Source organism: Scleropages formosus, chromosome 17, assembly GCF_900964775.1.
Source record: "Scleropages formosus chromosome 17, fSclFor1.1, whole genome shotgun sequence".
NCBI lineage: Eukaryota > Metazoa > Chordata > Actinopteri > Osteoglossiformes > Osteoglossidae > Scleropages > Scleropages formosus.
In genome coordinates, this window is record NC_041822.1 from 17,944,622 (window position 1) to 17,966,370 (window position 21,749).

General features: G+C 47.2%; 1 protein-coding gene across 1 annotated transcript in view; it reads left to right on the plus strand.

Annotated features, from left to right (window-relative positions):
* grid2 (glutamate receptor, ionotropic, delta 2) overlaps positions 1–21,749 on the plus strand; it is a 351,265-nt gene that overhangs the window by 163,649 nt on the left and 165,867 nt on the right. The window lies entirely within an intron of this gene.

Sequence of the window (21,749 nt, forward strand, 5' to 3'; positions counted from 1 at the left end):
GCCTGAGACTTATCAGAGGTTTCTGTATATATGTTGCATTTTCCGGTGAGTTAATTGGTTACAAAATTATTAATGAGTTATACTCTGTGCTTAAGTTTGGAATGGCAGACTATCAAAATATAATAATAACCTGTACCACTCATAAAGACAGCTCTGTAATGCACAAAGGCGGGGTTGACCAGTTCTTCATGTGATCCTCGTTTCAAATTCCTCTCTCGTTTTTCCCCCAAGATGCATCCGGTTTCCTCGTAAAAGTTTTCTTGTAAAATGTTCCATTTCTAGGGTGAAGAGCTATGATATGAGCTCTTTACAGCTTTCATCTGAACACAACTAACCATGGGATGAAAGAAAATGTGCCTGCAATACAAGTGAGCCATTCAGCATTTATTACCATACCCGTGTTTACGTCCTTTTGACATTAATAACGAAAAGAAGTAGACATATTTGGTTTAAAGGCCGTACGGGTTCTAGCAGACCATATCTGACATTCAGTGTGATCTTTACATTTGTTTTTTTGCAGTGTGGTTGCAGTAGAGGTTTGCAAGCCTTTCACAAAGGGGAACTATCCGTAGAGGTACACGTGCAAATGAGAGCCAGCCAACAACATTAGCAGCAGATTTACCCAGCATCCCCATCACGTGTCCCCGTGAATATGGCCCAGAGTGAGCAGTCGGAAATTGAATCTCTGATCTCTACACCTTTTGTTTCAGCCTTGAGAAATCAGGAAGAGATGTTGTCACACAAGCAGCCATACTGCCACAGGGAAGTTTGAAAAATACAACTAGAGACTTATACTTTGCCATGATTATTTGTTCCTTTATTTTTTTTCATTTATTGGTTTTTGGACATGGCCACTCTTCATTGCGTATTATTTTTATTTAAACAGCCGGATCATTTATTGTAGTAATTCAGATTGAGGGCCTTGCTCAAGTGTAGTGCGGCAAGTCCTCTCCTGCGACTCGAGCCAGCAATCGTGAAGTTCAAAATTCACTGTCATGAAGCACTCCACCAGAAATCATGAGGAAAGTCACCCAGAGAACATTCAGGAGACACAGTTTTGCTCCAGAGACATAAACTAATTCACTATTTCAGGAAACGGTCTCAGAGCCAGCATGATTTTTCATGTATTTTTTTTTTTTTTTTTTTAAATTTAATATTCGCGTGGTGTAGTGTGGCGCGTATTTGCTTCTTTAACTTGTAAAAAAGCTCGCTTTCATTCCCATGAAAAATGTTTGAGGGTGTTTTTTTCTATTGATTTTGTGACAGTCCTTTGATCGCCACATTGTGTTTCAAAGTCTCAGCTCCTTAATTCTGTTTATGTTCTGTGCTACTGTGGTGTAGAAGACTGTCATCACTTCCAAAACCCCAGTGGGAGCTCTACTAATCATATATGCAGCAGGTGGTGTAGCTAATAAGGAACTGGACTGGACTGGACTATTGACCAGATTTGTTCAGGTTTGAGACCCGAAACTGCTGTTATGGCTTTGAAAAGGGGGCTGCAGCTGGCATAGTGATTACAGCAACTGCCTCTGCACTCAAAAGTTGCTGGACTCTTGCTGTTGTACCCCCAAAGAAGGTACTTACCCCAGAACTGCTCTAGTAAAAATTACCTTGTTCTATAAATGGAGAAAGCATTTACCTTTATTAATTTAGCAGATGGTTTTCTACAAAGTGACTTGCAATTATTATTGTTTACTAATTTGTACAGCTGAGTAAACTTACCGGAGCAATTTAGGGTAAGTACCTTGCTCAAGGGTACTACAGCTGGAGGTGGGATTTGAACCTGCAATGTCTGGTTCCGAAGGCAGCGGCTCTTAATAAGTAGTTGTTGGTAATTTAACAGTTAAGCCGCTTGAGAGAAAAGCATCAGCTAGATGAGCAAATTAGAGTGAGAATGAATTTCTGCAGAAAAATTACAGTGGGGTGTAAACATAGAGTTGCTCTGGTTACCTATCTAACCAAAGCAGGGTTGACATGCACACGCTAAAAAAACATGCATGTGTTGGTGCATGCAGGCACAAGGTTGAAACCTCACTCTGTGTTCAGGCAGGTCCACTTAAGCTGATCTGAGCCTGGAGAGCAAATCGAGCATTAGATTTGCCAATCCACTCTTGAGTTCCCATCCTCAGAGCTCAACTTCTCACATTGGAGCCTCAGAGTCCTTGCAAATAGCATCTATTCCATTAGAAACAACAGCAGGCACCACATGTCAAGCAGAAGACAAAAACAGTAAATTCAGAGGAAGTGATCTCTGGCTGGTGTCCACTGCGGCTAGCATGAGATGAGCCCGAGGGGAATGGCAGCTGCAGGCTCGCAGCAGGAAACACCGTCACGAAACTCGTAGGGTAGGTTTGAAGCAAAGCCCTTGCAGGATGCTGCAGAGTACATGCAGCCCGGTGGGCTTCCATCACCTCTTTGGGGGCCTGGAGAACTTGTGCCTTTGGGGGCTTCTGGGGGTGGAGATGTGGGAACGCAGCAGGCTGCTTCTTGCTCTCCAAGACTGACAGGCTGGGGCCCAGGGCTGGCATAACCGCTTTAGATCAGCGCTGCTAAAGACAGGAAAATGGAGCCGTTTTGCTGCCGGGACAGAAGAGAGGTCGAGTGGAAGGGCAGACATGTCAGACAGCCTTTCCCCAAAAGTGCAAGGGCAGTGGGGATCCACAGTGGGGGGCTTCAGAAGCCGAGAGAGGTGTCCTCATCTACCGGCACAGCTTCAGTTGGCTCCCCTCCCTTGGCAGCGCACACCTTTATCACCACCTGTGTATTTTTTTTGCAGAACAACTAAAGGTTCTAGCCCCATCCGCTGGATTGATGCCGATTCATTCGGTCGCAGGCAGCTCTGAATCACTGCTCCAGTTTACCATCCCTTGCTTCTCAGAAATGGTTTCTTTTACCATCTTCCATAATGACAGTGACACACCAGTCATCCTGCACAAGTCATTTTAATGTGTTTTGCTACTGGAACAAAGCTGGCCAGCAGGACACTTATTATAGCAGAGCTTGGTGAGGACTGACTCGAGAAATTCACGTGAAGAACTCGTTAAAAACACAGAAAAGGCCTGTTACTACATCTAAATTTGTAAAGAAAAAAGAAAAACGGATCAGCCATCGAGCAGCAGCGGAATTCGGCAAATATCTGATGCCCTTTATTGTCCCATACATTAGAGTTTGGTACAGTTAGATAACAGCCTGCACTGAGCAGTTTAGCTCTCTGAGCTCGTGAATTAGTAACAACGATAAACACGGTACTGTGGAGTAACAAAGACACATTTACTTCCACTGGCACAGGAGTGTATGGTGTCTGGTGATGGCATCTTTTATTTGGAGCAGAGAGTGGTGTGGCGGAGTTGAGAACCGGTACCGGGGCTGGACCAGGGGTGGGCCGGTTCCATCTCCGGCTGGTCCGAGCCTCTTCTGACAGCTTGCAGAGACTGATGCCAATGCCCGAAAGACAGGGAAGGCGCAAGGAGAATTTTGCTGATTATCAACAATGCGGAGCAAGAACAGATTGATTCCAGGGTATTGAAAATTGAAGAGCAAAGATGGATGCTACGATTTAAGGTCAGGCCCCAGCGTGGAGGTGCCTTTTCCGTAGAAGAACAAAGACGAATTAGCCAGTACACGGAAGCAGTGCAGAGGTTCGGGGCAGTCGTGTCCTCTTAAGGCCCCCAGGATGACTATTAGACAGTAAGCGGCGAAGAAGCCGCTCTCCATGGTGCTGAAATGCCTCTGATTCCCCTGGCTGCTCTTACATTGTAAACCATATATAAACAGACAGAAATATATAATATCTATTGCTGCAAAAAGCTGACCTCTACTTAAAAAGCACGGATTTCAGTGGACCACAGAGATAGAGACTGTTTTTTTGTACCCTTTCCTTTTATTTGCTAACAAAACACATTTCCTCAAAGCCCGACTGACTTTCTTCGTCTATTGCTTTACTGATGTAATTTATGGCAGCTGAGCCAAGTATGACCGCAGCTGTTCTACTCCAGAGTACTGGAATAATGCCAGCGAAGGTTAGGAAGCTAGTGAGCTCTTTTTCTAGGTAGTTAAAGAGAAATTATAAATGAAATGTTACCAATTCACCAGTTCTCCAATGAAATGTCTGGCAGCTTGTGCCTTTATGAGTAAATTCTTGCCTCGGGGCACCTGTTGGTGTTTGCTGTTGTTTACCGTTGCTCCCCAACATGCTTATTTGTTGCCGTTTGTCTGTATGGCCAAAAATTACACACACACACACACACACATTGTCAGAACCGCTTGTCCCATACAGGGTCACAGGGAACCGGAGCCTACCCAGTAACACAGGGCGTAAGGCCAGAGGGGGAGGGGACACACCCAGGACGGGACGCCAGTCCGTCGCAAGGCACCCCAAGCGGGACCCGAACCCCAGACCCACCGGAGAGCAGGACTGAGGTCCAACCCACTGTGCCACCGCACCCCCCAAAAATTACATCCCAACAAATTTGGAAACTGGGGTAAGAATTGGGTCTGTGTCACTTGAGCTGTTGCCAAGGTTCTCGCTCTGTTGTTTGCTCTTACCGTGTTACCATGGCTGTGTTTGCTGCTCCGGAGGGCACCAGGAAGGAGAATTAAAGAGAAAAAAAACGTAAATGGTGGAAATTTCTCTATCTCTATGCTGTAACAGGAGCAATCTTCTAGCAAAGAACTGCCGGTACAGCCGTCTCCCACAGAAATGGTCCTTAGCAGGACAGGGAACTTCCTGGGCACATTTTTTTATTTTTTATTTTTTTTTTAAATGGCGATCGCAATTTTTAATCCTTACAAAGCACCCATTTGCTCTCGGTGGCTGTGGACGATTAGCACCGCGGCGGATGATGAGGCGGCGAGCGAGACGCTCGTTAGCAAAGGTGCTTGTTAGGGACCTGTTAGGGCTGCGTGGGGCCGTACCCCCCGGGGGAGAGATAATCGCGGCGCTTTTTTAATAACGCGCGCCGGAGGGCCGTGGGCCTGGCAGTCAGAGGCTCGGGCAAGAGGGAGAGTAAGATGAGATCTGCACTGGCGCCGAGACAGTCCCAACAATCCATTTGCTGTGCAAAACTAACATCTAGCGCACAACGGCACAGGTAATTATATTGTTGATATGAAAATTTTTTTCGGCCCGAGATGCGTAGTAAACCGGTTAATGGTGAGCCCTACAATATCCGTCCCCCAACGCCACTGTAAAACGGAAAAGGGAATGGAGTAACACGTTTGCACAGTTTCATAGTTGTACCCCAGTGTAACCCTAATGACATGTGCTCATTCTCACCTTGATCAGCTGTCTGTTAAAGCTACTCAGCATTTTTAAATCACCAATAAAAGGATTCCTACCTTGATAAACATATTTATAGCCTGCCAAGGTCATTTTCGGTAGTTTTATGGTCTGTTTTTAATAAACTTCACTCCTACGTATACATATTTCATAGCTTAGGTCACCCTCTGGAAAAGACCGTGATGAATGCGCAGAGTAGCAGCATAACTACCACTATTGGCATTATTATACAAATTGGTCCAGTGTCTTGTATGAAACGGCTACTTTTTTCCTTTAGAGCTTTACTGATGTGTGGTTTTCGTAAACAATATGCGGAATTGCGACCGAATATTTGCGTAAACCAGTGCCAGGAAGGAGACTTCTGTTGTACCCTTGAGAGACATTATTGCTTCTAGAAATGCAAAATGCAAACCTCATTAAAGGAGAAAAATTGTGCAGATACTAGGTGTTTTTTTTTTTTTTTTCCAACTAGAAGCAAAACTTTAACAATGTGAGAAAAGAGCTACTAAAAGCTTTGTCTGAGTGCCCTTTTCTACTGACTCTCCTACATGTAAAGAGCAAGGCTTTTATGGTATAATACAAATGTTTTATTTGTTCGAAATGTTTTTTTTTTCTGAATATTTTTGTTTCTCTGCTCTTGTTCTGCAAATCCTGGAATTTACAAGGCAAGGGGATGGCAGCAGAGCTAATGTTCTGTGTTCCTCTTCTGAAGATCACACTTTTTTTCAAGTTGCTTCCCTTCTCCTGCCAACTCATTACTTTAATTAAACAATTAACAGCTGAGGTGTCATGTTAACTGGCATGTCCTCAAAGGATGCACGTGCCAGAGCTGGATCTTGGGGGCGGCCGCTGGCATGGAGAGATGCCCGGTCAGGTGCCTGTGATGAGAAAACGCAGCAGGTAGAGGTGGGAGATGAAGGCAAGTGTGTGTGTGTGTGTGTGTGTGTGTGTGTGTGTGTGTGTGTGTGTGTGTGTGTGTGTGTGGATTTTTTTTCTACGCTATTCACTGCAGCCATGTGTAATATTTCTGTGTGTGGCTTGCTTGTACACACTGTTACTATGTATGTTTGAGAGCTCTTTATGCAGCTCTACATGTTTAGCTGTATAATAGCAGGTGTGTGTGTCTGTGGATACAGCACGTGGCATTGTACACAGTTCCATGCGTATTGCGCTTCCTGCGTAGCTGTTTGCGTGTGCGCGCGTGCGTACGCTCGGCTCGGCGCTTATAGCTGTGGATTGCGGCGGGCCATTGGCGGGGTTGGAGGGGGGCTGTTGTCCGGCGGAGACTCTAGTGCGCCCAGGCCGCCGTGTCTCGTGCGCGGGCTCTGTCGGATCGGTCGCCCCGACCCTCCGACTCCGCCCGCTCCGCTCCTCTTTAATCTCGGCCTCCTGGAGGTTGCAGGGGTTTTCCGCAAAACGAAATCCGGACGTCGGCGACGGCACGTCCTCTCTCCCGGGGAAGTTGAGCTTGGCTTGCCGCAAGAGTTCAGGCATTATTTTCATAAATATTGAATTTAGCTGCACCGAGATGCGAATTCTGTTTCCCTGGGCAGATATCCAAAGCGGAGCGACGTGGCAGTTGTTAGCCGTGGCAGCGGCTGTGGGCTCTTCGTCGGCTCCAATTAGTCACCTCCAATAAACGACAGAGGCCCGGCCGGCCGCCACTCCCGCCGCACCGAGTGTTCTCGGAGAGGTTGCGCTCCTCCCTCTTACAGGATGAAGATGCATATGTTACAGCATGCTGCAGTCCCTGTTTTTTTCTTTTGGCACTGCGTCGGCGTGTTCTTCAGAGCTAAACGGAGCACGTCGAACATCACTTTCCACCAATTAGAGGGGCGGCAGAGCGTATCGGTGCTGCTCCGGGCTAAGCGGAGTGTCACGGTCTTCTTAGTGTGGTCCATGCTGAGGACACGCAAGGGGCTGCCATGTGACACTGGATTGGCGGGCACGACTCACAGTTGAAAAGGCGGTAAGTTTATCTTGCCAGGAAGGCGCAGCTGGTGAGCACCAGGAACCCAGGTACTTATCGTACAGTAAATAGGCAAAGGGCACTTCGGTGCTCCCGAAGGCGTGGTCAACGGTCCGGTAGCACGCGGTACCGGTTCGGGTGAGCCGTTCGGACGAGGGCAGCGCGCAAAAGTGCTTTTTTGAAAGACTCGGTACGGTTAGTGGCGAAAGGAGTAGCCTTATTACACAGCATTTATTAGACAAAATCAAATCAAGTCAAAAGAGTTCTTGTGAAAGCCGATGAATCTTTATGCAGGTGGCGTGTTGCAGACTATAGGAGCGAACTCCCTCGGCCTTAATGAGGAGTTCATTTGGAGTTTGTTTTCACGCCCGACACTCGGGAGCAAAACAAATGCACAAATAGGCTTAGGTGTAATTCAAAGGACGAGCAAGTTCGGTTTGTTTCCTCTGTCTCTCTCTTAGAGGCTCACTGGGTATTTGCCTTTTTCAGTCGGAGGCTCTCTTTTGTGTCATTGTGTCCACACAATAACAAAGCGGCAACTTATTTATTTATTTATTTGGGCGTTTGTTTGTTTCTGATACCCGGGCCGGGCTTTCATGAGAGCCGAAGTGGAACCCGGTGCCAGAGCGAGGAATTAGCCGCAGCGAGGGACCCCCAGGTTCTCGTGATCTTTCCCTCTCTCACCATCTGCTGTCAGTTTGTCGAGCAGAACCTAATCCTGGAAAATCTTGGTAATCCACACACTTTGTTTGCCAAGAGCTTCGAGGGATGCGCTGTTTTTTTTTTTTTTTTTTCTGCCCCTCTCCTCTCCCTCCCCCCCCCCCCCCCCCCCCCCCCCTTCAGCTCTTGCAGCCAGTCGTTCTCGATGTCGGTCCATATACAGTTCATCAAACAGAGCGGCGTAGTTTGCTCAACAGTAAATGTGGCTGCCAGGAACGTGTCACTGAGATGTTACTCAGATATGTGTATGCGAGGGGGAGGTTTCCAGAATTATGTTTCGATCAAACCATCAGAAGACGGATGAAACGATGGAATCAAAAAACCGACACTCTTGTTTCACATGTGTGATGAAGCGACGGGATACGTCCGCGCTTTCAAGGTAGCTGGATGTTTACAGGGAATGGTAGATGAACGTACATCTTGGCCCTGACTTGCTCTTTCGTGCATCGCGCAAATTATTCCCACACGACGTTCCCAATACCTTCGAATGGTCTGCATGCGTGTGATATGCCCGCGTGCGACTGTTGACTCGCACGGGGATTTACCGTGCGGAATCTCGGCGGAGCGTCGAGGTTCTGGGCGCGAACGTCGACCTGCCGGCGTAGCGCGACGGGCACAAAACGTACGGTCGTTGGCAGGTGCGGAGAATTTCTTCCTCTTTTCCTCTTGGTACGGAAGTGAAGAAATGCCGGGCGTGCGCAGAACGGTTTGTAAAGATTATTGTAATCTCTCTCATCCCGACCCCCCGGGCTCCTCTCGACGCACGCGTCATCTGAGGCCCGGCCGCGTAAGACACGAGACCGCCTGACGCTCCGTGTCCCGACCCCCGCTACCGATTGTTTTCAACAGATGCTAATAATCTTTTGGCTTTCGAGCAAGGCTGACTCTTGCGGGCCGCAGCAGATGTTCCGGTTGGCCGTGTAACAGGTTTTCAGAATGATCAAACCTGCGCTCTCCCTCTTTGTGTTCGCTAACAGCTGAGCTTTTAAGACGGGAAGGTTATCCCTCTAATTTACTGTAGTTTCATCTCGTTTCTTTTTTTAGGCGCCTCATTTAACACGCGTGCATTTTCTGGCAAGGTGCATTTCTTTGTTTGTGTTCGTCCCGGCGTGCACGCGTACGCGCCACCGCGCTCCTGCGGTCGGCGGCCGAGATTCCGGATCGCCGCCGGAGCCTCGGAAGATTCGGTTCGCCGAGGGCCTCTCGGAAGCGGGTCCGCCCACCTCCGGCGCGTTCGAAAACTCGCCTCAATTTCAACAAGGCCCAACAATGCGATGTAATTCCGCTATCTCCTGGAGCAGGCTGCTTCTCCTCCATTTTATCTGCGTGATGCAGGGCTTCTGGATGCCTTCCAAGGTTTCGCCGCTCTCCTTGAAACAGGGTCTCGTGCTGTAAAATGACAGGAATATGAGCAGAAGAATAACTCAACTTTGCAGCCAATATCGGTAGCAATAGGCTGGCTTTGTAGCTGACAAGCGCCACGGCTCGACGGCTATGATGTTAATCAGCACGGTGATATTGTAGGGCGCCTTGGCTGTCGGTCATCGTAGTGACACGGCAGCAGGAAGAGTGCCTACCTTCCACGGCATTTCTGTAATTATTTGTTGACGCGCGGGATTAATGTAATTAGTGTCTGTTTTGCGCTTTGCTTTTGTAATTCACCCAAATATGATTTTATCTTAATGCCTTTTTCGTACCAAACGGAATACGTCCCCGCTATGTAAACAGAGCTCCATATGACTAATGGACTCGGGAAGCGCACATCCTTTCAGCGGTGAATTTTTCTGTGTCCGGCACTACGTGGAAAGCGGAACGCAAAAAAGGAAGCGGGACACAAAGAGGGTTCGCTGGCCACCTGGCCTTTTGTTAACGACAAAGGGAGGAGAAAAGGCGATTTTTAAGCGAAAAGAAGGAAAAGCCGAGAATGAAAAAGGTGCCGGTCAAAGCAGGTTCTGTCCTAGCAGCTGTACCACGCAGAGGGAGATGTGGAAAAACAGAGAAATTAGTGTCAACACAGAGGCTGTGTAAGAGAGTTGGCGGGGGGGGAGCAAGAGCTCCGCCGTCCAGTGTTTTTCTCAAAGACCCCTGGGCTGATGAGCAGATGGTGAAAAGCGTAGCAGCCGGATCTCGAGTCCCAAGCTTCCCCTCCAAGTGAGGTGGGCCGCTGTCCGTGGTGCTGAAGCTCTCGCGCTACCGAATGGACGGGCGGTCACCTTGCCTCGCTCTGCTCCGCTGGCGGCTGACAGCCCTCCAGGTGCTGACATTGGATTTCTCCTTTTGTCGGCGATGTCTCTCCTAGCTGGCTGGTGGAGGTGTTACATTTACCATAAGCTCCTGACAAAGTAGGCCGTTGGCGACGGGCAGCTTTTGGAGTCCAGTAACACGGCCGCGATTTGCTCTTGGCTGCAGCCAATAACTTGCAGTCTCTGGTCTCGGATCAATTGTCTGCCCCAACGGACTCCTCAGACAACCTTTTCTCTGTGAAGTCTTAGCTTACCGGTGTCTCTTTTTTAGCACGTATAGGTAGATGAACAAAGATGGAGCGGTTTAATAACCCTCTCTATTAGAAATTACAATTAGAGCCCTCTAATTGCAGAGTTATAAGCTGCATAACTGAACGAGTGCTTCAACAGTCGCAGTCTAGTTCCCAAAATTGGCTCCTGTGGGTGACTTCGTCCTCTGCGGAAAACACAAAGGAGCGTCGTTATTCCGCGCTGAACGGCACTAACAGAAACACGCTCGCTTACACGCTTTGCTTTGCTTTGATTGCAACTTATTCAATTTAAAAAACAGCCCAATTAGTTTATTCAAAGGGCTCGCGAATGACTGATTGCCTGCAGAACGCTCGCATAACGCCGAGCGTGGTGTTGCTCGGTTGGGTTCCCGCGGTCCGGCTGGCAATGACTTGAGCGCGAAGGACCCCGAGCATCCCGAGCGCCTCGTGGGTGACTGTGTTGCGATGGAGCCGCGGGGTACGGCCGGGCCAGCGGAGGCGGCGCTTTCGGGGGCACGGGTCAGGCGGAGGCTTTACTGCAAAGAAGGAACACTGCTCTCAGTGCCTTCATTTACATGCTGCAGTAAATTACTTGTGTACTTCAGTTGTGTTGGGTGGTGTACAATAGCCAAAGGTAGACAAAGTACATTACCTACGTGGCTCCCATTTAGAAAAGCCTCATTGGCTCCACCTTCCTATTTACTCTGCCAATGAGCTCTTGCTGTGTGGGAGGAAAATCACAGTAGAAAGGAAAGAAATATCCTGCTGTGTAACTGGGCAAAGGTGTAAAATTGTGTTACTATGGATGAGAGTCTCTTCGGAACAAATAATAATAAAGTTCCCTTCTGCAATGAATCTTTCTGGCACATTGGATTAATATTGGATCCTCTGCTCTGAGACACTGAGTGCATCTTCATAAATACTGAACTAAATAGCTAATGGTAAATGTGCACGTACTGTAGCGCCATTTCGAATTCGCTGCATTCGCGATGAGTCTGAATCGATAAAGGCAAAAAAGTACCTGCGTCACGCTGTTGTCTGCCTGTAGCGGGACTTGTCATGCTGGGGAGATTCTGGAGCTAGTTTAAGGCATTCTTAACCCTTGAAATGCACAGTATGAAAAATGTTGACTCTTTCAGGAATTGAGAAGCTTACTGATATTATCTTTCTTTCCATTTCACCAGTCACTGTGGGCCTTTGAAAGTCATGAGTTTGTCGTGATGCAGCTGTGATTTGCGTGATAATTCTGCCCTCGGGTAGGAAGCGACCTGGTGGGCCAGGTAAAGCTGGTAAAGCTGGTGCTGATCTCAGTACTCCGGGGTGTATGACGATTCCGTGTTCTCCATATTTATAACCCAAATGCATGTGCAGAAGAACGGTAAACAGCTTCCTTAGTGTCCATTACCAGGGAAATCACAAGTGTTTGCTTCGAGTTGAGTGTGACTGGAAAGGCCCTAACCTTACAGTTGGGAGTGGCTACAGGTTATCTTGCTGCAGGTTCTCTGCCTTCATCTGTATTTTTCACTCTGCCTCAGTGAGGCCCAAAAACGCAAGAGAAGTCCGCGACCGATGAGTGAAAACAGAACGCTGAAGACATCCAAGCTCAGGCAGAACCCGGAACACTAGCATGACAAGCGACTTTGGAAAGCGTCTTCCTATTAGCACGACAGCAGTGCGGCGAAAGCTGGATCGCGTGGAGCACAACCGTGATCTGCCGTTGAGCCCAAGCGTGATGCACGGCCATTTGCCTAACTCTGAAATCAATGACACTTTGCTTTCACGCACAGATGTGCGAACTTAGCTAATGCGGGTCGATTCCCTCTGTGTCGGAGACGTGTGAGAACGCTTCCTGGAAAACAACGGTTGTGCGGGGTTTCCTCTGACCGGCTCATGTACCGCTAGAAGCATTGCTGTTTATCGCTTCCTGTTACACTTTGTTATTTATTTATAAGACTGTAAGAGGGGGGCGTGGTGGCACAGCAGGTTTGGCCCGTGCCTGCTCTCCGGTGGGCCTGGGGTTCGAATCCCGCTTGGGGTGCCTTGCGATGGACTGGCGTCCCGTCCTGGGTGTGTCCCCTCCCCCTCTGGCCCTGCGCCCTGTGTTGCCGGGTTCGGCTCCTGTTTCCCACGACCCCGCTTGGGACAAGCGGTTTCGGTCAGTGTGCGTGATAAGCCTGTATGAACCTGCATTCGCAGCTGAAACGCAAACTTTCACGGTAGTGGATGTGGACTAGTAATGGAAGCCTGAGTTCGACACACTTATATCTGCATTGATTTATTTAGATGCCCAGGACTGAGGTAACATTGGAATCTGGGAGCCTCTTCTGAGGAAGACTATGCATAGTGTGACACCTCTTATCGTTAGAGAAGGAAACCAAGGAGACCAACGCGAGCCGGACTTTTGGGTGCTGCGTCTCCCGTTATGGGCGAGACGGGTTCATTCCTGTAGAGTAGTGTCGTCCCAGCGATGCGAAAGAGTAACATCGCCATTTCACCTATGGCTCAGCTTTTATATCTCAACAGCAGACCCTGGAATTGTGTGGGAGGGGCTTGTAGAACTCGAAGCCCCCCATAGAAAAAAAAAAACCCAGCTATAGCCCATGTGGAGGCTTCTGTGTGCAAACAGTGGAATGGCAACGTGTGCCGCTGAAGCTCAGCAGCATTTACACACACACACACACACACACACACTCATGTTCAGCCAGTGCACACAAGCAATTTGGCATACTGGCATTTCTTACATATGTAAATTCCCCATCAAAATAATCCCATAACAAAGAGTTTTTCTCCGGGAACAAGCCACCGCTGCATAGCAGGGACTTTCGAGTGCGGCACGCCTGGCGGAGTTAAAGGTCGCTCAGATCGTTTCATCCTAATGAAACGTGATCGGCGGTGTTTCATGAAGCCGGTTCCTCACCCACCAGCTTGGCTGCAGTCCCGCAGAGAAATAACTGCACGCTGTTAGTGGTTTGACTCTTGCACATGGGGTTTCTCTGATATTTGTTTATTTTCACGGGTGAAATTTAAAGGTTTCGAGTTTACAAATCGGATCTTATGAATACCTTCCTGGAAAATATTTTTTTCTTTTTAGGTAGCATGTTTTTTTGTGTGTGCGTTATTTATTTATTTAGGCAAATGAGTCTTCTGTCAACATCAGCATAACTGGAAGACAGTATTTCAGTGATTTGATCCTCGACAGCAGTGCGACTGTATCTCTCAACAGCGTACCCTCATCTATACCTGTGTGTGTGTGTGTGTGTGTGTGTGTGTGTGTGTGTGTGTGTGTGTGTGAGAGAGAGAGTGAGAGAGAGTGAGAGACTCTGATTGCACTCCTAACTGGCCACCTACACTGACCGCATCTCAGCTGTGTCTCTCACGTGTAGCAAGGGTGCATGAGAAAAATACACGTCAAGACGTGACGCAGGGATGCCAAACCTTTTATGACCAATGGCCGCAGTCGTCTTTGTCAAGTGGTCCGAGAGGCACGTGAGTAAAAATCATAGTAGGTGACACTCTAAATCTTAAATGTGCCACTTCCAAAATGATTGTTTATTTAATCTTCAGTAACAATGACAGCCTCTACTGTACTTGAGTGCTAAGCCGCCCACTTCGTTTTCCGATTTGTGATAACTTTTCATCAAGGAGCTTTCAGGATTGCCCAGAATGCAAATTTCCGATGGACTCGGTGCACCTTGAAGTGTTTGGTGGTGAACGGAGTGAAGCGTGCAGATTGCTTAGAGAGAAGGACGGCACAGACCTCATTGTACTTTTACAAGATTGCATTTAAATACACTGAGGCACCTTGTAGCTCTTTCCCTGGAACCCATGTCTTCCACCCATCGTTTCTCAGGACCGGCTTCGGGGGACACGGATCCCACGGTCCTGAGCTGTGAGGCTCAACGTGATGGATGTTTCCGCAGATGAGCTTTGGACAGCGACCGCGATGCGCCAGACTTTGCGGTCGACAAGAGCTGCGGACTTGCAGTGATAAGCATATAGTAACACGGTACAACAGCGGTTGCTTTCTGTGCTTTGGAAGCTCTGATTTTATTCTTGGCAAGAAAAGCCACTTGAACCAGGAGGGAGATGGTGGGACAAGCAGGTCGCTGCAGGGAATGAACACCTCTTGAGCAGCACTTCCTTCCTCCTTGGCTACACCTGTCTCATGTGGATTCCTTTGCTCAAGCTTAGTATCCTCTCCGGACAGGCCACGTCAGCGTGCGTAGCATGGATCCCAAGGTGCCGATCCGCCGTAGGATGCTCGGCCTGCCTCGTCTCACCCGCCCCCGCAAGGCTCCCCTGTGAGCGCTCCCGCGTTAGAGGAAGTGTCAAGTGGTTTCAGGTTGGCCCCATCCCCGAAAAAAAAGAAAACAGACAAATCTCCAAGGGCCCCGATCCTGCTTCTGCTACGTTTTCTCTTCTAAAGCAAATGGATCGATTGACGGCCAACCCTCCACCCCGTTCTCACACACACACACACCCACACACGCACTCAAACTCCCCTACCCCCTTTCCATGTTCCGACTTGACTTCGCTTCAGTTTTAACTCTCATCTTTCTCTGCCCACTGACCTAATCCTTCAACCGATCAATCAAATTCGATTTGCTCCAGCATATTTTTTCGGCAACGATATCAGAAAGCGCTTTACAGAGATATTCTCTGGAGATTTTTTCATTTGAACCAAAAAAACGAAGAAGAAAATAGTTAATGTTGGCAGAATCCAAATACGATAGAGATGTTGGAAAGGAAATGAGTAGGACTCTTTCATCCTTAATTCCCATTAGTTGTTTGCAGCGTTTGGCATGGATCTCTCTTTTTCAAGTGTCCCTGGTGTGGACCTGGACAACTCTCAAGTACCAAGAATTAGTCAGGACATGGAGAGAGCAGCATAGGGGTCACACAGGCAATTACTGGAGCGTCCCTGTGGGGTTTCTTCCTTGACCACCGTTGACCTCCACATCTCCCATTGAACCAACATATTATTGTATGCATAAATGGACCTTTTCTCTTATTCATACATGCTGAAATTTCTTTTGCAGGTATAATATTTGTAGTATTGTAAATACGTTTTGTTTTGTTTTTGTTTTTGTTTTTGTAAAGTGTAACGTGAAAGGAAATGTAGATTAGTAGGTTAGTGTTCCCAACGAGATGTTTGGAGAAAAACATGTTCGCCGTCAAGTGTAAATAATCAAAAGAAAGAGGCTCTGAATCTTACATGGCAGACCAGTGGTGAGTGACTTCTTGGATAAGAGGGAAGATTTGTAATGTGTTGGGAGACCCTCAAGATTGGATTATCTGTGTGTGGGAAGAGGGGTGAGTGGACAAGAAGTGGACAAGAAGAACTTGTCGCATTTTGAAGTGGTGAATTGCGTTCCACTCCAGCAGCAAGACGTGCAAAGGATGTTCAGACATGACATAAATCAGTGTTAAGTTCACTAATCTTTGTTTTTGCGTGTAGCACAATGCAAATTGTAAGCAATTAGTGTTTCTCTGCTTTCATGGAGACAGTATATATTTTAAGGGGGCATCCTCTGCTGAAATTGGTCATTTTGACCTCACATTAATTCAACTGCAGGCAAATATAACAAAGTTCTGGTAAATAAATTGAATGTATCAGTTTGGACATGAATCTTTTAAATTGGAACTCATTACCACAGCTGTGCTTCTGAGGTCATTTTGTTCACGTACAGCTTTCAGATTCTGTCTGCAAATCTACATATCTGGAGAGCACTGCGGGTAGCTTCCTGAGATTTCAAAACAAAAATGAAGAAACTGACCAGAAATTAAATTACCACCATCAAATGTATTCCAAGTATTTCATGGCTCAAAATGCGAAGAATTTTTCATCTACAGTTTAGAAACGGCCGTTCTCCATGCTCTGGAAACCATGACTCTGATTGTTACAGCACAGCTATGCCCGCTTTATGAGGTCATATTGATTGACATAATTCAGCAAAATTTATTTTTCACTCACTCGGTGTCAGTCACGTACTGGTAACAATTTTAATCACTTTAATGAGTGTCTGTATTACGTTTACGTTTACATTTATTCATTCAGCAGATGCTTTTCTCCAAAGTGACGTACATGTGAGAAAAATACAGAGAGCGCATTACATCATGTTATGTTTGATTTATGAATTTTGTTATACTCAGGTTGCCTAAGCTGACTCTTATAAACCTTAGCTATGACAATGTGTACTTTATTTACTGAGAGTATAGTGCATTTAAATTTCTAACCTTCCCTAAGAATGAAGCCAGTCATTGCTGTAATATGTGGGTCTGCCATATGTATATCTATATGACATTATGAAGTCTTCAGACTGAATTTTGACTATGAATATCTTTGTTCTGGCTATGAACACACATGAATTGGCTTAATCCCCAGAGCGGGTCATTCTCACTCCCTGTGACCTCATTCACAACCTAGGGTTTGCTGGAGCAAGGAGGGTCTGGGAGCCAAGGCTGATTCGATTGCCCCGTCCTCAGTCAGACCGCTTCCTGTGGTGGGCTCGGGGGGTGGTGGGGGGGGGAAAGGCCCTGATTAAGTGAAGGCTCATCAAGGACTCCGGTCACGGTCCATCTGAGATAAGACTTTGCTAGCTTGTCTTCGGTCCCCGAGGTTTATCCTGTTTTCCGGTGCAAGCATTCATTAGAAGCCTGCGGGATAGATCAATGGCAGAGATTTACCATGTAACACAGATTTACTGTACAACTCATAACATGCACACTGTGAGTTTGCTGCATTCTTGAAAAAAATTAAAATATGCCATGAATTACTGCATTGTTTAAAACTCGCAATCACCACAGCCTTCTCCCTTGTCTTGTCATCCTCAAACTTCTTGCATTCTGCCCAGCAGTACATTGAATTAAACGATACATCCTAAGTCTTATTGCATATCTGCTTTAAGGCATTCTGCTCTCGCATTTACCTCTGTGCACTTACTTCCTCGCTTTCCGTTTGGAGTGAATCTTAGTCCAGGTGTTCTTTTCTATTCCTAAGAACATACCTTTATCTGCACATTCAGGACCATAGAAGAACGTTGTTTTTCTTATGTGTGAAGGTGTATTTTGTGTGCTTGTGTACTATATGTTGAGTGCAATACAACTGTGGTATCTGGGTCTTTGAGAATGAAATGTTTGCTTGCCGAGCCTTTCTTACTCATTCCTTCTGGGTTATAAGGGACTACAAGTCAGAACGTACAAATATTGGCCAGGACTACTAACAATTAGTGTCAGGTACAATATATATGACATCTGTCAGTAGCTGCCGAGTACAATATATAACCCACAAATGGTAGACTCTATTACCGTGTGTTGTTCAAAGAATATTGTGTATGAGATGCAATTAATAGAATCATTTTCAAAAAGCCAGGCAGCTCAAAGCAGTGAGTCTGAAAGGAGGAATTAGACTAATGAAGCTCTAAAGCTCTTCTCTGATAGCTTATAATGTCGCTTGTGTGGTGGTTGGTAAACTGGACTTGTGAGGATGTTTTTTTTCCAAGCGAAGGACTCAACCAACAATGAGATATATTGTGGTTTTTTTTTTTTTTTTAAATAGTCTGCATCCTATGAATCAATTTGAAGAAAAGGACTTCCTGAGGGGTGCATGCGGGCTACAGTGTTTCGCGATGTCTGTAACAACCTCTGCTTTCACATCTTCTCTTATTGTACCGTTACCCAGCACGGCCCTCCAATCTCTGCTCAGACTGTATAGCAGTAGATGGATATTCACCAGTTTAGCCAATCAGTCTCATGGATCTTCTTCTTTCTCCTCTCTCTCTCTGTCTCTGTCTCTCTCACCTGCTCCCACTAAAGATGCTGTTTGATCTCCTCCTTCCGTCTCCCCTCTCTTTCATCATTCCCTTAATACAACTGCTGCTTGCCCAAGTGATTGTTACACACTGAAACCTCCATTTGACTTTGTTGGATGATAAAAATTATAATGGTACTGATAAATATGGAGTGTGCAATGCACGATGGGTGCAGTATGAGGCCTTTGTTGCGGCTGGTTTAGGGGCTGTGTTCGCCCGGGAGATGAGTGACGTTGGGACCAGAGCCCGTATCAACGCGATATACGCAGCACACGGACACTTTGTGCTCCGGGAAAATAATAGTCCACTTTCATTCAGAGACGGTATCTGTTTGCTCAGGATTTCTGTGTTAGCGTTGAAAGCGAAAGCTAATTGGTCATCCATATTCCATTAATGTCGTCGCTCTTCTGTTCGGGGGCCTCTCCGCACACACGCGTGCATGCAAAGTATTAGCCCTCTTCGTCTCTGCGTCTCTCTTTTAATCACAAGCACACAGAAAAATACAGCGCATAGGAAAACATCCATAAATGTAAAAAAAAAATGCATAAACCAAATATAGTTAAATATTCAAGCACGGATGCACGCGGAAAAAGAGAAGCAAATGCACACCCTGAGACACGCAGAGAAACGGCTATACGGACACGCACAGCCACGCACGCCGCCTCTACAAGTGGTGTGTCGAACGCGTGCAGACGGCTGTGCCCACACACCAGCAGTCTTTGAAGGTCTAACGGTTCGGCCTTTCCTTTATGTTAATATGAGTCGGTTAAACCACGCCAAGGGTAAGTCTCTCACCTGTGAAATGAATGCATCTGCCGGGATTGTCCATAGAACAGAGTTGTTAATTTAGCAGACGAAATAAAAAAAGACACACGCCCCTCCCAGCGGGTAAGGGCGAGCGCAAGGGCCGGCCCCCGACCGAACGCACGGACCCGAGCGAGCGGGCGAAGGTTCGGGACCGAGGTGGCGTGCAGAGTGGCGGTTGGGGGAGGGGGCGGTGTCTCGGGTGCTTCTTCCCGGGCGATAGATGGCAGATTTGTGGTGTGGAGGGCCTAGTAAGTCTCTGCCAAGGCCCGGCATTCGTAATGAGGCTGAGCTAAAGCGCCGCGTCGCGTGTTCCCCTTCCCGCTATGGCTGCTGTTTATAAATTCTGCCATGGCAAGCAGTGGGCACATTTGCATGAAATTGACTTGTTTAAATACCCATAAAACATTCATGTGCGCTACGATGCCGCTGTCGCCACTCCGGGTTCAAGTCCATTAAAAAAAATATATCATTATTTCTAGCGCGTATGGCGGTCTCATCACTGCAGTTATGGATGATCGAAGAGGTAGATAAATCAGGTGAAAGTGGAGTAATGTGGAAATCAAGAGTTAAATTATACTCATCTCCCTCCTCCTCCTCCACCTAAACTACAGATAAATCTTTTAGAACGGTGTATTTACCTCTGCAAAACTGACTTTTGTCTCATCATCTTTTAAAATGCAATCTCTATTAGGAGTCGACCGAAAAACTTCCGCCTCCTTGTTTCACTGGGAAGGCAGGCTGCGGTTGAAAGATATGTGTCCATATCTGCCCTTGAAGGGCACAGGCGCTCACTTATTGTCTGTTTGAACTAGCTTCAAAGTCAAAAGTTTGCATTAAAATTTAGCACATTTAGCATTTTCTTGCAGTGACTTTTTGAAACACCACTGTCTCTGTCGGTCTTTCTTTGGTTGCTAGCAGTTATTGCTTCTTGTGATGTATTTGCTTACTGGGCAGTTTTTTTTTTTCAAAAGTTACCCACGGCATGCTTTTTTTTATGTGTTTACCAACTTATCCGAGTGGATATTGGCCGAATCCATGTTAATTGTATTGCTCAAGGCCATGCCAGTTCTTCGCCTTGGCTCCGAACCTGCAACCTTTTCTCTAAGTACTGCAGCACCCGCTGTTCATTTGCATTCCCCGCGCCTCTTATGGCTCCGTGCTTCCCTCCCCCCCCCCCCCAGCAGTCGATCGGGCCGCGAGATGGAAGGCGAGCGCGAACCCGGGCCCGCCTCCGTCACTTCAGTCACACTGTATCGCAGCGGATCCTGACAGAAGCGGGCCAGACCTTGGCCTGGAAAGGAGCGAAAAAGGAATGTGGGCCCGTGGGACTAATCACAGCATGACACCCAAGTCAAACAAAGGCTCTTGTAAGAGTCTCTTGGAATGTGTCATCTGCAGGCTGGCAGGGGTTTGACTCTGTGGCCTTTGAAGTATAATTCTCCTTAGAGCTGCTTAAGACCACTGACCTGTTGGTGACAGTGGGTGGAGGAACCTTAAGCGGTACTTGGGTGTGGGAATGTCTCCTATAAGCTCTAATAGCCAGTGGGTGTGGCTTCACCAAGCTAGGATAACCAGTGGGTGTGGCTCATGTAAATTGACATCGGTAATGGGTGTGGCCGCCACAAATTGTCATAGCTAGTGGGTGTGGCTTCCCCAAACTGTTATAGCCAGTGGGTGTGTCTCCCAGTCATTGTCAAAGCTGGTGGGTGTGGTTACCCCAAACTGTAACATCTGATTGGTGTAGCCCCACCAAACTGAAATGTGCTGGGTGCGAGGTGCAGCCTGAGTGGACCTGCAGTAAGAAGAGAGTGCATGAGGCCTTTGTTTTTACAGTGTATGCTAGTGCTTTACAGAGTCCCCGGGATGCAGACAGCTCCAGCATGGTGCCTCTCGGTCGAAAGGCTGATATGGTCGTGTGTCAGCTTGTAATCGGTCTTTCTGTCAAACGCCCGTTCTGCATCGCTGGAAAGGGAAGGAGGTGTGGTCAAGCCCGAGGGAGCGAGTCCCACTGGCCCCAGAACTGACCTGTGGGAGATGAAGCGAACCGTGCCGTACCTTGGTCTCTACTGCCGTGGAAGACGCAGCTGGCTGCAGGTGGCACTTATAGCCCCCCAGGAGAGCCACAGGGGACTATGGGGAGTGAGGGTGGGGGGGGTCGTATGAGGGTGAGGGCTGTGGAGATCTGGTGTTGTATATCTACATTTTTTGTTAGCTTGTTTGTTTTCTTAGCAGGCATCTTTGTTACATAAGTCTGAGTTTCACATGCGTTTGCTCTTGTGCAGTAGGACAAAAAGCCAAAAGCACTCCGTAGAAAGCATCCTGCTGACAGGTACAATAGCATTTTCCTTTCTAGCATTTCACCTGGCGCCTCTCGATCAGCGGTCCGCTCATCCGGTTGCGTAAAACCTGTTGCGTCAAAGATGCTCCTCCAACTACAAATACAGCTAATTAAGCCATCTTTAGGGTTTGAAATTACAAAGGTGACCTTATTAAGCTATATTTACAAAGAAATACTGGCATTTTTGTTGAGTAAATTATCATATTGTATGTATATTGTGCACATTCCATTTTGTTTAATAGTTCACGTCCTGTAATGATCATCACACTTTCATCTCGAGTTTTCAGTGAAATCCTCAAAGCCGCAAAGAGTCTCAGATGAAGGACTTCTTT